This window comes from Phaenicophaeus curvirostris, chromosome Z (genome assembly GCF_032191515.1).
Source record: "Phaenicophaeus curvirostris isolate KB17595 chromosome Z, BPBGC_Pcur_1.0, whole genome shotgun sequence".
NCBI lineage: Eukaryota > Metazoa > Chordata > Aves > Cuculiformes > Cuculidae > Phaenicophaeus > Phaenicophaeus curvirostris.
In genome coordinates this window covers 44,802,482-44,817,546 of record NC_091431.1, presented here as the reverse complement: position 1 = coordinate 44,817,546, position 15,065 = coordinate 44,802,482, and the positions used below count along the sequence as shown (strand labels likewise).

General features: G+C 40.8%; 1 protein-coding gene across 30 annotated transcripts in view; it reads right to left on the bottom strand.

Moving 5' to 3' along the window:
- The window catches only part of PTPRD (protein tyrosine phosphatase receptor type D), a 477,045-nt gene that overhangs the window by 378,119 nt on the left and 83,861 nt on the right, over positions 1-15,065 (bottom strand). Inside the window, exon 1 of one of the 30 annotated variants that reach the window (XM_069880844.1) lies at positions 3,715-3,744. The exons of the other annotated variants lie outside the window; for them this stretch is intronic. The gene's annotated coding sequence lies outside the window, so the exon portion shown is untranslated. Of the gene's footprint in view, positions 1-3,714; positions 3,745-15,065 lie in introns of those variants that run through there. 30 annotated transcript variants of the gene reach the window in all.

Sequence of the window (15,065 nt, the reverse complement as noted above, 5' to 3'; positions counted from 1 at the left end):
TTGTATCTATTTTCTCTGTGTTTTAGCTATCCACTTCCTATAGGAAGACACAAACATGCAGTGTTTTAATAAATATAACCAATCATCAACCAAAAGCCATCTGAACTCGCGAAATATAAGTTAAAATTGTCCAATAGTAGACATATGGTTTTACCAATGCATGGCAGCTTAAACAAGTGAAGTGAAGCTTGTTGGAAAGGAATTTACAGGCAAAGCACTCTCATGCAATCTTTTTCTACATCATCAGATTTCTTCAGTTGTAGAGCAGCTTTTACTGTAGTACACCTCCTCTTTGCTCCAACTTGGTAAATCACTGATAGCATACGAAGCAGTATTTTCAAACACGAATCCTTGCTTTAGGCTGCCAAGTTGTCAGTGTACATTCGTTAATTAGCTTCATTTAAGGCCTTTTCCAAAGAAAACAAGGATTAAACAAATAAAGTAAACAACTCGTAGAGCATGTGAAATTGAGTTTTCATAAAAATACTATATGTTGGCTGTATTATGCCAACTGTTTCTACACTGAATCACAATGTAAGCAAGCTCCTGTTAGAATAGACAGCATTATGCGACTCTGAACTTCAACAGCAAATATCTATGCCTTTTTCTCAACTTGTTAAAGAATAAAAGGCTTTAAATCACCAGAATCTTATACAAAAATGAAATACAATGATTTGTAGACTTGTGCTACATCACTCCTCTTGATATTTCAAAAAATGAAATGTCTACCCTCTGCATTTTGGAGATACCGCTTTGGTTTACTGATACTCAGTAAAAGTTTTGAACAGATGTCTATCATTTGAGAAGACCTACAAAGCGGATTTCATTAAATTTCATCATGACTTTACCCAAATGCACACACACATTTCAGAAAAATAAACTCAATCAGTATTTGCACAACTGTTGTCAGCAACACAACAAAAAACCTCTTGCTGTAACTGGCCCAACACTAGACGATACATAAAACTCCGCTGTTTTAAAAGACAGCTTATTAAAAAATTAACATACCATTGGGAACCTGCATTTTGATTGTATGACCCTACTGTAATTCAACTTGAAAATCCTTTTAAATGAGAAATTTCTAAGAGCTTAGTAACGGACGTTCATTTTGAAGGAAATCCAATATGCAAATATTTCAGCTGTGCTCTTTTACAAATTGTCTGCCTTGTCAGTTTGAAAAACTGAAAATCAACAATGGAATAGTATAAGCATACTTGACCTTATTGGTTAATGCCTATCAATAATGTTACAGGCAGTGGATTTTAAATTTGTGAAACTGATACTCAAAAATGTATAGTGCATCTTCAGCCGAGGTCCCGTAAATGCTGACTATGCTCCAGCCAAAGTCTTGAAGCCGCCACACTCCCAAACTTACATAACACGTACAAAGCTAGTTTAAATACACCATCAGTCTATGTCTGTTACTACCTTGAAGTAATCCTATTTAGTTTATCTTTTAACCCTCAACTTCCACGGAACAGTACCTTTACTAACCTAATAGAAGAAACACACAGGCAACAAATCTGACTTTCTCAACTTACAGCAAATATGAAATGCGAGAAACACTCAAATCTGACTTTGCCCAAAATCTGCACCCGCAGAGTCGATGTTCATCCCCAGATGCTACAGCAATCAGGAGCACAGAGAGGAAAGAACTATGTTGGACACTGCACAGAACTGGGGGAAACGGATGAAGCAGTGTAAAAAAACCTCAGAAAATCCAAAATTATATATAATTTGTACAGATCTCCTGTGTCTCATTTAGTAGCAAGGAATAAATAACTGGCAACTTTGCTTTTGACACTAGGCACCTGTGTAAAAAATGTCTGGTGAAAGAATGAGCATATGCCATGTACTGGTATTTGCTATAGTAGAGCAGTTTATACAGGCCTCTAGTGGCTCAGCACACACAGCAGCAGATGAAGGGGGATTCCTGCTCTTCAGCTTCTGTAGTTTTGGTCCCTGTATTATTCAAACGTGTGAACAAAGGGTAATCTTAAAAATGGAAGGTTAATCGCTAACTAGACTTAAATCACCAGTTATTCCGTTCTTTCACACACTTCCAAGTCTGCTCTCACAAACCCTCTCTAAGATTAAGCACGGATTTACTGTCACCCATTGAGTTCACTGACAGCGCTAGTGTTTGAGTTACATAACCATCCCAGCAGAACACTTAATTCATATTATTCCTTAGTGCTCATTTTAAAAGTAGTATGACTGATGGGTCTAAAAGCAGGCACTAAGACCCATTCCTGAAATCTAAAAATACAGAGATACTGTTTTCCTTTCCACACACCATTCCTGACAGCTTGCACACACAATCCATAATGAATTTCTCAGTGCCTTCTTAGAGTAGAAGTCTTCCACTTAGGCAAAGCTTTCAGCGGATACAGAAAAGCTATACATCATTTCTGCATTGAGAAATCTAAATATACTCCACCATATTACCACAAGTGACAAAACTAAAATTGGAAAGCTACTCCTGTAAAAAGTCTCTCATTAAATCCTTCTTCCTTTTCTATGTAACACTCAGTGCTCTGAAAATCCCATGCCACTACATTTACAGCTTTTATCAATTTTGACTGGGCAAAATTTGACAGCTGAATTTATTAAACTGACCAGTTTGTCAATTTCACATATAATGAAAGCAGTCCTAGCAGATCTTGTGAGATGGAATTTGAAGAACCCAGCAAAAAAAATGCCATCTAAACTAAGTTACAAGTATATATGATTGTATTTAGAAGAGGAGAGAACCTTTTTTTCTTTTTCTTCAGAGTTGTTCCATTCTGTAAGAAGCATTGCAGAAGCTTTATGTGCTCCCAAGCCAGGAGAAAATTATGTCATTTACTATACACTTTTACAGCAAGAAAATAAATCACTGACCATTAAAACATCACAAGCCACTAGCAGTTACCAGAGGAAGGAAACATGTGGCACATACACATTTTTCCATATCTGCATCAAAATTCCCAATAAATGTCCTGATATTACAGAAGTTGCTTGTGTCTGAAAAAAAGGCATGTTGGAAGGGATCTCTGAAAGGTTGAGAAAACATTTATAACTTCCAAATTAATCCTAAGTTTAAAAGAATACAGGCTTCATGAAAAATACTCATGTCTGCAAATAGGAAACTCCAAGGCAAATCAGCATCTAGAGTCATCTCCAACATAATACAGTCTCAGACGAGGAGGGAAAGGATATGTAAGACCTGAACTATTCTGCGTAAATAAAACGACCCTTCTTTGCATACCGAATCTGAGAATATGGACATGGTAAGCATGGTAAAGAAGCTGCCATCGTTCCACGAGGCAGTTAACTGTACAAAGGCCAAGCAAAAGAACAAAATACGCATGACAGCAGCCTGGACAAGTAACAAGGAGAAGCAAGCATTCAAAAGCCACACATGCAAGGATGCGTGGTAATCTCTTAAAAAGGAAATTATAATATAGTTCTGTCGAGGAGGGAGGGAGCAGAAAACAGGCAAAATACAGAAATCAGTGGAAGAAAACAACTGTTATATTTGCCAGCCTGGGAGAGTCCGGTTGCAGCTGTGAGGAGTGACTGCTCGCATGGGCAGACGGCGCAGAGGGAGCTGCTAAGTTTGCTAACAAATTCAAAAGCCCCTTTGTAAGCGCTCGGAAAACTGAGTTTCCAGCCCGATGTGCTTCCTTTCAAGTGGTTTCAGAGAGTAAACAAAGAAATTAAATGTCTAACCTGTGAAAAGCTTCGCATCTCCGTGCCTCCCCGCTCCGCCGAGAGAGAGAGGAGGAGGAGGGGAAGGAAGATAAGGAGGAGGAGGAGGAGGAGGAGGGAGTCCTCCTCGGACCGGCGCCGGGGGTCTCTCCCGGGCGTTCACTCCACAGTCCCTCTCCAGCGGGAGGCGCCTCGCCTCTCACCCCCTGCTCCCTTCTACCTTCTCCCCGCCCGTGAGAACGAGCAACAACAACAACAAAAAAATAGTATTACTAAATCGATCGCCAGAGCGAATAGCCAGCGCGTAACCGGCGTAGCACCCCTCCCCGCCCGCGTACGGCGGCTTTCAGCGGAGACGTCGCCTCCGATCCATCACTTGCCCTCACGCTGCCCCATCCCCCGTTCCCGAGCCGCGGCTGCCCTCGCAGGCCTGGCCGCCGGGCTAAGCGAGGAGGGGAACGGGCTGGCGAGGGCCGGGCGGGGGGAGCCCCGGGGCGCCCGGAGGGAGCGCGGCGTGCGGGGCACATGTGTGCGGGGTTGCACACGCGAACGCACATACACACAGGCACACTTCCATGAGCCGAAAGAGGCGGCGAAGACGGAGCCGCGGCGGGGGGGAGGGGGGGGAGAGAGAAAAAAATGGGTCAGGAGCGAGGCAGTTACCTGTTCATGCTGTCTCCCCCGGTCCCAGCAGCAGCAGCCGCCGCCGCTTATTCCCGCCGCCGCCGCCACCTCCTCCCGCTGCTCTCGCTCGTCTCCGGGGCGGCCAATTTAATCCAAGCCCCGCAGCGACAGCAGCAGCAGCAGCTACAAGCGGTGCCTCCGGCCGCTGCAGCTCGGCGCTGGTGCGTGTCTCTCACGGTCCAGCACCGGGGAGCGGGAGACGGTCAGCGACAGTCCGAAAATCCAGCATCCAGAAGAGCCAGGTCCCCGCCTGCCTCCTCCTGCCAGCGCCACCTCTCCGCTCCGCTCTGCTCTTCTTTTCTTCTTCTTCTTCTTCTCTTCTTCTTCTTCCTGCGGTGGCTGCTGCTGCTGCTGCTCCCGGGCGCTCTCTGTTCCCGAGCTGCTGCTCCGTTTCCCCTCCTCCTTCTCCTTCTCCTCCTCCCTCTCTCTCCTTCTTCCTTAGCCTTGGCTCTCTCTCTCTCTCTTTTTTCCCGTTCTTTCTCCTTTTCTTTTCTTTCTTCCTCTCTTTTAGCCGATTCTTTTACTAGAAATAGCAACGAGGTTGGCCGCCGGGGCTCCCCTGAACTCTCCCGCTCCCCACCTCCAGGAAAAGTGCAGCGCAAACAAAAGCGAGCGAAGAGGACACGGGGCGGGCGGAGCGGGGAGGGCAGAGAAACGGGAAAAAAAATCCCAGAAACCGTCCACGAGAGCAGAAACGCGAAGAACCCTTCCCCCCTCCCCCACTCACAACACACACACCGCCCTGCTCCTCCGGGGGAGAACGAGGACGCCGTGGGTACAGTGATGGAGACGACACCCTCTCCTTTCGCGGGTTTGTTATTGCGGGTTTGGGGTTGGTTTGTTTGGTTTTTGGTTGGTTTGGTGGGTTTTTTTTTAATTATTGTTTTTTAATCCTCTTATGCTACGTGGATCACAGTGTCTGCAGGGCCCCAAGAGTTGGGGGAACCTTGCTTGCCGGGCTTTGTGCCGGGAATGGAGCCGGGGGGGGGGGGGGGGGGCGGGAGCCGGGGCCACGGGACGGCGGAGGCTCGCGGGGAGACCCGCGCGCGCACACCCGCGTGTAGCGGGCGGTGACGTCACTCCGCGCCGGACACACACGCGCGCGCGCTCACGCGCTCTCACACACACACAGCCCCCCGCTCGCGCGCACACGCTCCCGCGCCACGAAACGCTGAACTTTCCGTCCCTCTTTGCACCCAGCCCCTTCAGTTAACGCGGGGGGGGGGGTACCGAGTCTGGCAGGCCAAGCCGTGCTTTAAAGGAATATTCACTTATTCGGTCGTGCTTGTGTATGGCAAGTCCCTAATTTTTTTCCTGAAAATGGTCAGATTTCGTGCTGAGCGACACCGCGTGTTACCAGTTAGGCTAACAAAAAAACCCCCAAAAAAAACAAAAAGAAAAAACCCAGGTCCCTGCCAAATCCTCTGCAAAGAAAGAACAGTGCGTAGGACACAGATGAAAACAATAGGCTTAGGGGGAAAAGTGCTTAGGGAAACCTCAGTGATGGCTTCTCGTGATCTTCGGAAGCTTGGAGCATATGCCCTATGTGCCACAGTTCCTCCTGTGTAAAATGGGGGGTAATTGTTAGGATAAACACAAGGAGCACTACTCAGACATTATGGTGACAGGAGCCCACAGAGATCGATGCAACATAAGTCGGTTTAGTGGCTTCCGCAGGTGTGAAGCTGTTGATGTGGGATTGGCCAGACTGCTGCTTCTAGCCCTGAGTTTAGTGCTAATGCCTGATCAAGCTGTGTATCCCCTGATTCTGAAATCAATCATGGTGGTCCATGCAAAGTTTATTACAGATCACTGCTATTTTTGTGCAGAAGTGAGGGATTTGGGGTTTCTTTTCTATCGTATAATCGTATTTTGTTGGGCCCTGGAAGGCAGTGCTGCCAGCATTAAGGCTGACAGAAGTGAAGATAAAACTTTGTTCTTCCCAAGTCCTATATATTTCTCACTCCTTTTGTTCCTGCCAGTTACACCATGAAAAATGGCCCCGCAAATAATTTTACACTCAAAGGAGCACTAGTCCTTTCCAGACAGTGTATTTCAAAATACTGAGTGACTTTGTAAAAAAATTACTTTGTATGAAAAGGTAAATATATGGAATGTAGCACTGATGACTACTTTTTAGTGTGTCAAAACCAACTGTTCAATAAAAGACTAGCAACTGTGGCTTCAAAGTAAAACCACAAAACCCAAAAGCTGAGCAAAACACTATTTTATCTTTGTCGTAATAAATGCAGCTAAAGGAAGCAAGAATTAAATTCTCACCTTTGCCCCCTTGACTCAAATGACTGCAGGGCTGTATTTGCTTTGAAATGGCAATACTAAATAGGTATTTCAGGATTTAATGTTATGTCCCAGCAGTTTTTATCAGTATACTTAGCTGTTTTACTGCTCTCCATGCTGTGATCCTTGTGTGGCATTGAAGAATTGAGCAATAAACCCATGCATTTTATATTTTTCATGCGGTATCACAATGAGGATGTGAGTTTTGGGACTACATTTAGCTTTCCATTATCCTAGAGTCATAAGCAGGTTGCGTAGCTCTTCCTTCTGTTCAGTCAGCATCACAGTATGCATTAGGAATAAATGCGTATCTTTCTGCAGCAGCATTTAAACCAGATCTCGTGAATATTATTTATAAGATTTCCAGGTTTTGTACTGATGCTAAAGCAAAAAAAAACAAAAAAAAAAACCCCAAAAAACCCAAAAAGCCAAACAAAAAAACCCCAACACATTAAAACACTATATATCTACTGTTGCTCTAGTGCATATCATCACTTGTTGTCAGTAGGATGGATGTATATATGTGGTTTGGTAATACACTTTTAAGATTCCTTCCCTTTTAAAAGGAGGTAGCTCATCAAGAAGTAGAATTTGTCTGTTACAAACTACTCATTAAAGTGGACATTTTTTTTCCACAAAATAGATAAGAAATTCAAACATGGCATTCTATACCAGTGTTCTAATTTTGCCAAGATTGCACTACTCTAAGATTAGTACAGCGCTGAATTGGAAAAAACATTTACATGTTTTATATAACTTTTCAATGTTTCCTGTAAAACACTCTCTTGGATTGCAATTAAATCAGATTTTCATGTATGAATATCCTATTAATTTTGTTAAGGTAGGTAGAAGAAGGGTCTCTACTGTCATTTGGAATTAAGTATCATGTACTCCCTCGGAGTTTTTGTAGAAGCAAACATTATTCTCTTGTCATTCAAAGTTAACTGTTTAAATCCTGTTCTTCCTGCTCATGCAGCTGCTTTCAGTGACCTCATTGAGGCTACGTACAAGCAGTGCAAGTTTGATATGAAGCATAGGATCTGAGTGCAGGTTTAAAACTCAAAATTCATAGCAAAGGAAGAAGAGAAAGCGGTCGACTTTTTTTTCTGTTCATCTGACTACTTACCTGCGACCACACTCGAAGTGACTTCTGCTATAGCTCTTCAAGCCGTATGCCTTCATGTCTCAGTCTCATGAATTTAATATATTAAATAGTCCTCTATTAATAGCGTGCAGTATTATTTTCCTCTCGGCTGTTCTGCCTTGGATTGTTGCTTGCGTCCCTGGTAAATGGCATCCCACTAAGCTCTTTAGCACAGTAGGACATTCCATTAACAACTGGAACCAGTGGACATTTGGTTGCTGCACAGCAAGTTAGGGAATGGGAGGGGGAGTAGGGGTGCAGAGGGAAGTCAGAAAGGTTACTCTGTAGTTGGCTATTCCCCCCCCCCCATTTTGTCGTTCTTGCATACATTACAATACCTATATTTTGCAGTTATTTATGATTAACATATGACAATCTGTCAGCTGAAATCTAATAGACAATTTGTCACAAAACTGCATTAATGCATATATTAGGCATTGGCTTATGAAATGATTATGAGAAGCATTTCTGAGTTGCTGTACTGGTATTTGTAAATTCTCATTTATAAGCTAAAGACACTGTGAGCTCCTGTTATTAAAGATAATAAAACATTACCAGCCAAGTAAACTCATGTTGTCTATATGCAAAAATGTGTCCAGATAACACAGTTTGAGTACGTATCTTTTCAATACTGATTTAGTGCCTCAGCAGACTTTCTCAGCACCTTTATCTTTTAAGTGATGAAACTTACATAGTTAGAGCCAGAACTACGGAGAAGAAATTGATTTTAGGTGTCATTTTGATATTGTTTTCCTTCTGTCTTAAAGAAACGAGCCTTTATACACTTACTTGATCCACCTGACATCCCAAAGAACTTCTATATGTGCCGGCAAAATCTGTTTCAGAGAAGGATGCAGGTCTCACATCCTGCATGTCTCAAGCCCTGTTCTATTTTTTTCTTCTGTGGAAGTAGAGATTTGGTAGATGAAGGAGACAAGAAGGCTGATCCACGCACTCGTCCCAGGCCATTCATCCCACAGTCTGTCACACAGCATGCTCTATCTACCACAGACCCACAGCTGATGGGAAAAGAATGGTGGAATCAGGTGATGCAGCACATAAATGCAAATAAAATTTGAGTCTGTAGTTCCTACTTCTTGGGGAACAACTTGTTGTACTAGCTTTTGTACTTTTTTTTTTTTTTAATGGAAAGAGCAAAAGGCCTAGAAAACAAGTAATTAATCGCACAGTATATGAAAATCTGCAGGGACTCGGAGATGATGAAGCAGAATCAGCTTTATCAGAATGCACTAGAGCGCGTGCATCAAACTGAAAATAAACAGCAGCATATGTAGGGAAAGCTGTAAATAAGATTTGTAGGTAGAGAAGGCAGCTTTGTCTTTTGTTTCTAGAGTATTTGGAGTATCTCTGCTGTGTTAAGAGCTCTGTTAACGATTTAGAAAGAATATACTTAGAATACAGAACGCAATCTGGTGGTATTTTGAAAAAATCATGTACATGCATATAACATGTATGCATGCAGGTGCAGGAGGTCTCTGTCAAGTTCTGCTTTCAATTGGAATGCAGCACAGTAGGTGAATTTTCTTCTGTGTTTTCGTCTGGTTTCAAAATACAGCCTTCATGGGAAGAAGTTATCCTGAAATTTTAGTGACAGCAACAAAGAGCTAAGACTAGAATTTACAGGAATATTTTCTAATTAGCAGAAGAGTAAAATGGGATACAATGAAAGAAACACAGTAGCTAATGGACAGCTTGCTAGTTCACACTTTTTACAGCAATCAAAAGAGAAACAGATACCTTGCATTACTTAGCGTGTGATTATTTCATAGTTGCTCAATATGCACTAGGGAGACTAAAGGCAACACTTTACACTCACAGATCAGAGACCATAGCCTGTATAACACTACTTGGAGTTAATCCTGACATCAAATAACTGAATTCACACATTTTAAAACTTGGGAACAAAAGGGAAATACTTATGTCCTAACTGATTCACAGAACTGGAAGATTTTGTTCATCTTTTGTTTGAACACAGACTTTAAGTTCCTGAGGAAACACTGATATTTAGCTTACATAGCTTCTTTTGTATAAAAATTTTTAAAACACCTTGTGGAAAACATAGGATCTCACAAACTAACAATAAGTGATCCAAGTGAAGCCTCATAAATCTGAAAGTTTGTTCCCTCCTGCCAAACCTCAAGGAGGTTTAGATCACATAGTTGTATACAGCAGTGCTGTGCTGTCTGGGGGCTCAGCAGGGAGTAGAGGGATGAGAAAGAGAAGTCTTAGTTTATTTCCTAACCTTAAATCTTTATCTTCTTGAATATAGGAGTGTTACGGAGTAAGCTGCTCAGTCATCTGATGGAGGGAGTGTTTCTCCATTCCTCTCATGTTGCCTCCTTTCTTCTAGTAAATCAAGGGACAGAGACAAGCACTGGGAGGCAGAATCTTCTAGCAAAGATGCTGCATTACAAAACCTTGCAAGACAGAATAGGAAAGGGGAAAAGAAAAATATAAAAGAAAGACGTTCTTCTTAGCATCTGTCTCCTGACCGTTGCCTACAGTTGATATTTTAAAGTCATTATTGTTATGGGCCTATAAATATTTCAATAAGAGTATTGATAAATACCTACAGTACCAAAAAAAGGATGCTTTCTACTAGAGTGGGACCTATTGTGCTGTGTCTTGGCTTTAAGTCCATCTCAGGATGGCCAAGTTTATACCTCCTTTGTTGAATCTGACCAGTTTATACAGATTCAATTTAAGTCAGTTTTCCCCTCAACGTAGTTCCCATTAACGTCAGAAAAAGTATTTCCTACTTAAAAATATAGAAAAGTGTGTGTGACTTCATTACCAGTGTATGTCTAGGAAGGGTTTTCAGATCAACTTTTAGTGGGCATGTGTCCACATTACAAAAATGGTGAAATACTTGATGATTATGTTCAAATCAAGGACTTCAGTGAAAATCAAATTATTCTCTAAATATGATTGCTTCAGAAGCAGCTGTAAGTTTGTTGGCAAGTCAGTCTAGATAAAATCTCCTGAAGTCTTTATTACAGAGTGCTATTAACCCAACATTTTTGTGAGCATTGTGTTCACCTTATTTTCAATTTAAAATATAAAATATTGCAAATTCCAAGAATTCTGACATCAGAAGGAACATTTCTACAGTATGACCATGACTGACCTGTGTAAAGAAATCACTGAATTTCACTGCAACAAAAAAAATTTTACTTACAACTACTCTGTTTATATTACTTCTCCATTGTTTCAGTTTATGTTTCCTTCCATCCCATCCATTAATCACTGAGTACAAGCCCACTGAATATTTACTCTGTTACAGAATGTAGTATATAAGCTTTGCACTGTAACATCCTTTTAAGGAAGACTCTGTATTTTGGGTAGAACAAGAGGTGTTAAAACCACATTATCCAAACAAATCTGCTCACCACGCAACATACTCTAATCATTTTCATTCTCAGCAGTTCAATTAACAGAAATTAGGACCACGAGAAAAATCTATATTTTAGCCAAAGAAGTTATTCATAAAAAAGGAATGGAAAGATGAAATCTCTTGTATTGAATCTGGATTATTAGCAAGCTTCGGTGCCAAATCCTTTGTTTTTCAATGTTGAAAAGCACTTTTCCACATTAAACTAACCCTATGACAGAAATCACGTATTAGTCACAGTTTTCCAATCAGAGAATTTATTTTTTAAACGGAGGTAAAAAACTTAGCAAAGTTCTCTTTTAAAAATGGCAGTCCATTTGTTATTAACTTCAGCAGACATGTAAATTTAGTTCACTGACCTCTATATAATTTTTTTCTTTTTTTTGTATAGGCCCAAGCTAGCATAAACATGAACTAGTGAAAATCAAATCCATAACCTAAGAATCTGCCAGTATTTTCTCATTTGGTTCCTTTACTGAGAAGGCATAATGAACACAATACATTTTAACTCCAGTATTTATGGAGTGATAGTAATATGATTAATGTTATTAGCCTCAAATCGGTTCTGTATATTCAGGATATAATTATGATTTAAAGAAAACAGAAGACGAATATATAGAGACTGTTCCTTCTCCAGACTTATTTTCACTTCCCTAGTCTTTATGTGGCTCTGTGAACTCTTGTTTGGTTTGTTCAAACAGATTTCTTTGCTCCCAGGGGAGCTACCGGTCTCCTTTCACTCTTACAGCCACTCACATCTAGTGTCTTTCAAGAATCATTTACTTTTTACACATTCTGTCGCGTAACTGTGCTTTCTTTGCCTTAAATCTCTTCTTTCTCAAATTCCAGCTTCTATATTGAATTCCAAGACTCTGGGTTACCTTTTCCTTTGTTTCATCTTTCATTCATTTCCGCTTTTCCAGATTCTTTTCCAGATTCTCTTTTCTGCTAAACTCTTCTATCATCAGCCTTACTGTCTTGCAAGTCCTTCCACCTTCCATTCCAGAAGTACACTTTTGATTATGTATGTAATGTGGGAAAGGGACAGGAGATAATATTCCCTAAGCTGCATTTTTCTTGAGACCCCAGACAGGTCAGCACACTCTTGCTCAACGCAGTGAGAAGAAGGCTGTAGCAAAATTCCACATGACCATGTACATGGTCTTACTGCATCCAGTACCTACACTTCTCTACAGGACATCCTTCAGAAGCTGGAGGAACTGAAGCAGAAAGGAATTCCGAACATGCAGTATCCCGCTGAATATTTCCTCTTCATATGGCACTCGCTACCTGAATGCTTGATTGGCTGTGTGATGTTCCACATCTCCTTGCCTAGATAAAATTCATTTTGGTACTGCAAGGCATAAGACCAGTCTCAGAAGGAGATAACATATAGCTAATATTTGGAAGCTGTGTTTTTTTTAGATTTTGAGGAGGTGGAACACCAAAGGAAACAAAAGGGTAAGTCGCAGTCTTATCTGTTTCTGACTGAAAGATATGCCTTCAGGAACAGTAGTAGAAGGCATAAGCCGTCCCATCAAGCTGTGGTCTTTGGGTCAGAAAGAGGTTAATTCAAACATTACTGGTATGATTGACCCCTCTTTTCACATAATAAAGGAGTTAGAAATCCTAGGATTTATGTGATTCACTACAAATAAAATGCCAAATCTCAGGGCACTTGTAGCAGTTCACTCCTGCAGACTCTGTAGTGAACAGCAGCTGGATTTGTGGACTCAGATTAGCAGAGAGTATTTGAAAGGTGCAGTAGGAAAGACCGCACTGTAATATTTTTTCTTTGCATGTGGACTCCAAAAGTGGAAAAATGCACTGATGACGGTGATGGTGGAGGTGACTTCCTGTAATTATGCTCTCAGCACATTCAACAATATACTGAGTATCGTCAGTATGACTTGAAACAAAAAAGCTTGCTACGAAGAAATAAACCATTATGTTATTCCATCACATGAATTGTCTTTCATTCCTCACACATACTTATAGAACCCCTTTCCTAAAGAGGCTTATAAAAAAAAAAGAGATGACAAACCAGGGATGTGGTGAAATTCTTTCAGTTGGGATAATAACAGTGCCACATAGCAGTTTTTAAAAACAAAGAGAGAGTGGGCTTGTACTTGTTTTCTAGGCATGGGAAAGTGCTAGATTTATGAATATTGTTTTGTTTATGGTTTCACTAAGAAGCAATCAGTGAGAGAAAGAGGGTATTTCAGTAACAGGAAAAATAAAGCAGCAACTTAATGTCTTTTTCATTCAGCAAGGATTGTTATTTTACTTCATAACTTATAAAACAGCAGCCAGGAAGAACAGCCACAGTGTTCTTGTGTGTTTGGAACAACATTTGTGAATTGAAAAAAAAATGAAAGGAGAAAATGTTTGTAGACATTTCTACCAGTTCAATGCTTTCAAATGTCAGAGGTTCTACTGGCTCATCAACCCCATGTCAGTTCCTAGGGCATGTAAACACCACTGCAGTTGGTCCTTTGTTCAGTGCTACCAGGGTGCTGTCCATCATAGCCTAACAAATATTTTGGCCTCTTTATTCTGGTGTTACTAAGCAGAAAAAGGCAGACGTGCCTTCAGCAGTAGGAGATACATCTCATCTTCCTACTAAGCTAGATCTATGTGATGTGAAGACCACGGATATAATAAACTGTAACTACTGAGATATGTTTAGAAATGATGATTTTATTTTACATAAGAAGAAAGCAAAAGGAAAAACACTGAGCATCAAAGGAAGTTTCGAGCATTTTTTGCATTTACTGGGATTGTGAGACACAGTAAGCCATTGAACAAATAAACTTCTGCGTAACACTGCTTAGTATTTTTCAGGACTGTTTCCTGAAACATAGTTATTGGTCATGTGAGGATGGCCTGCATTTCTTGTTTCTATCCTGTTTTTGCTTTGGATTAAAACGGACATTTATCTGTGCTCACTTTACCTAATGGTTCAGGTTGGTCTACACTAGTGATCTGTGCTTTTCATTATTTACTGTTCTCCCAACGTGCAGAAGCAACCTCTGGATAAATCTGCTTTAAAGGGATCTGGAAGAAAGAAAGCTTCCACCGATACGGAGAAATGGTTTCCCAGTGCTGATATATACTTCTTCTCATACTGTGTTATTTTGAGCTTGTTCAGCAGTACAGACAGTGAAAGTTAACTAGCGCTATCAGCAGTGGTGATAATTGTAGTTTTACACTTTAGAAAAGCACAAGGACTTGAAGTCATTTCTGAACGTTTAGTAACTAAAGTACAAGAAGAAAGTATCTTGTGTCTTGTGAGTATCAGAATGCTCTCTCCAGTGAGGTTTTGAAAAGGTTTACATCGCAACCTATGTACTTGGTACAGCATTTCATGCTAGTATCCAAAACTAAAGAAAAAAAAGAAGTAAAAAAAGTTCAAAGAAGGCATAATGGAGATTTTTTTTTTTTAAATGCTTGTATCCTAAGATCCTATTCTTATGCATAGATAGTGAAAATTTAGTCTTTAAATTTGGAGCCGAGCATACATTTTTGTACCCATCTCTGCAATTTTTGTATTATATATGTAATTGATTATCTATAAAATAAGTTTCAAATAGGTTCTATAGGAAAAGTCTCGTGCCAGTGCCTACATATGGCATAATTCTGAGCACACTTAGCATTCAGGCTACGCTAAACGAGGTGAGACTTCTATTTAAGGGGATGCACTTGGTTAAGCATTTTCAGGAGCAGAGACAGAAAAAAAATGTAGTTACATTTTCCTCTAAAGGCTGAATTCATTTGCTGAAATTCTTAAAAGGTATCCAAAATACCGTCATCAGTTGGAAAACATCTAAAGAA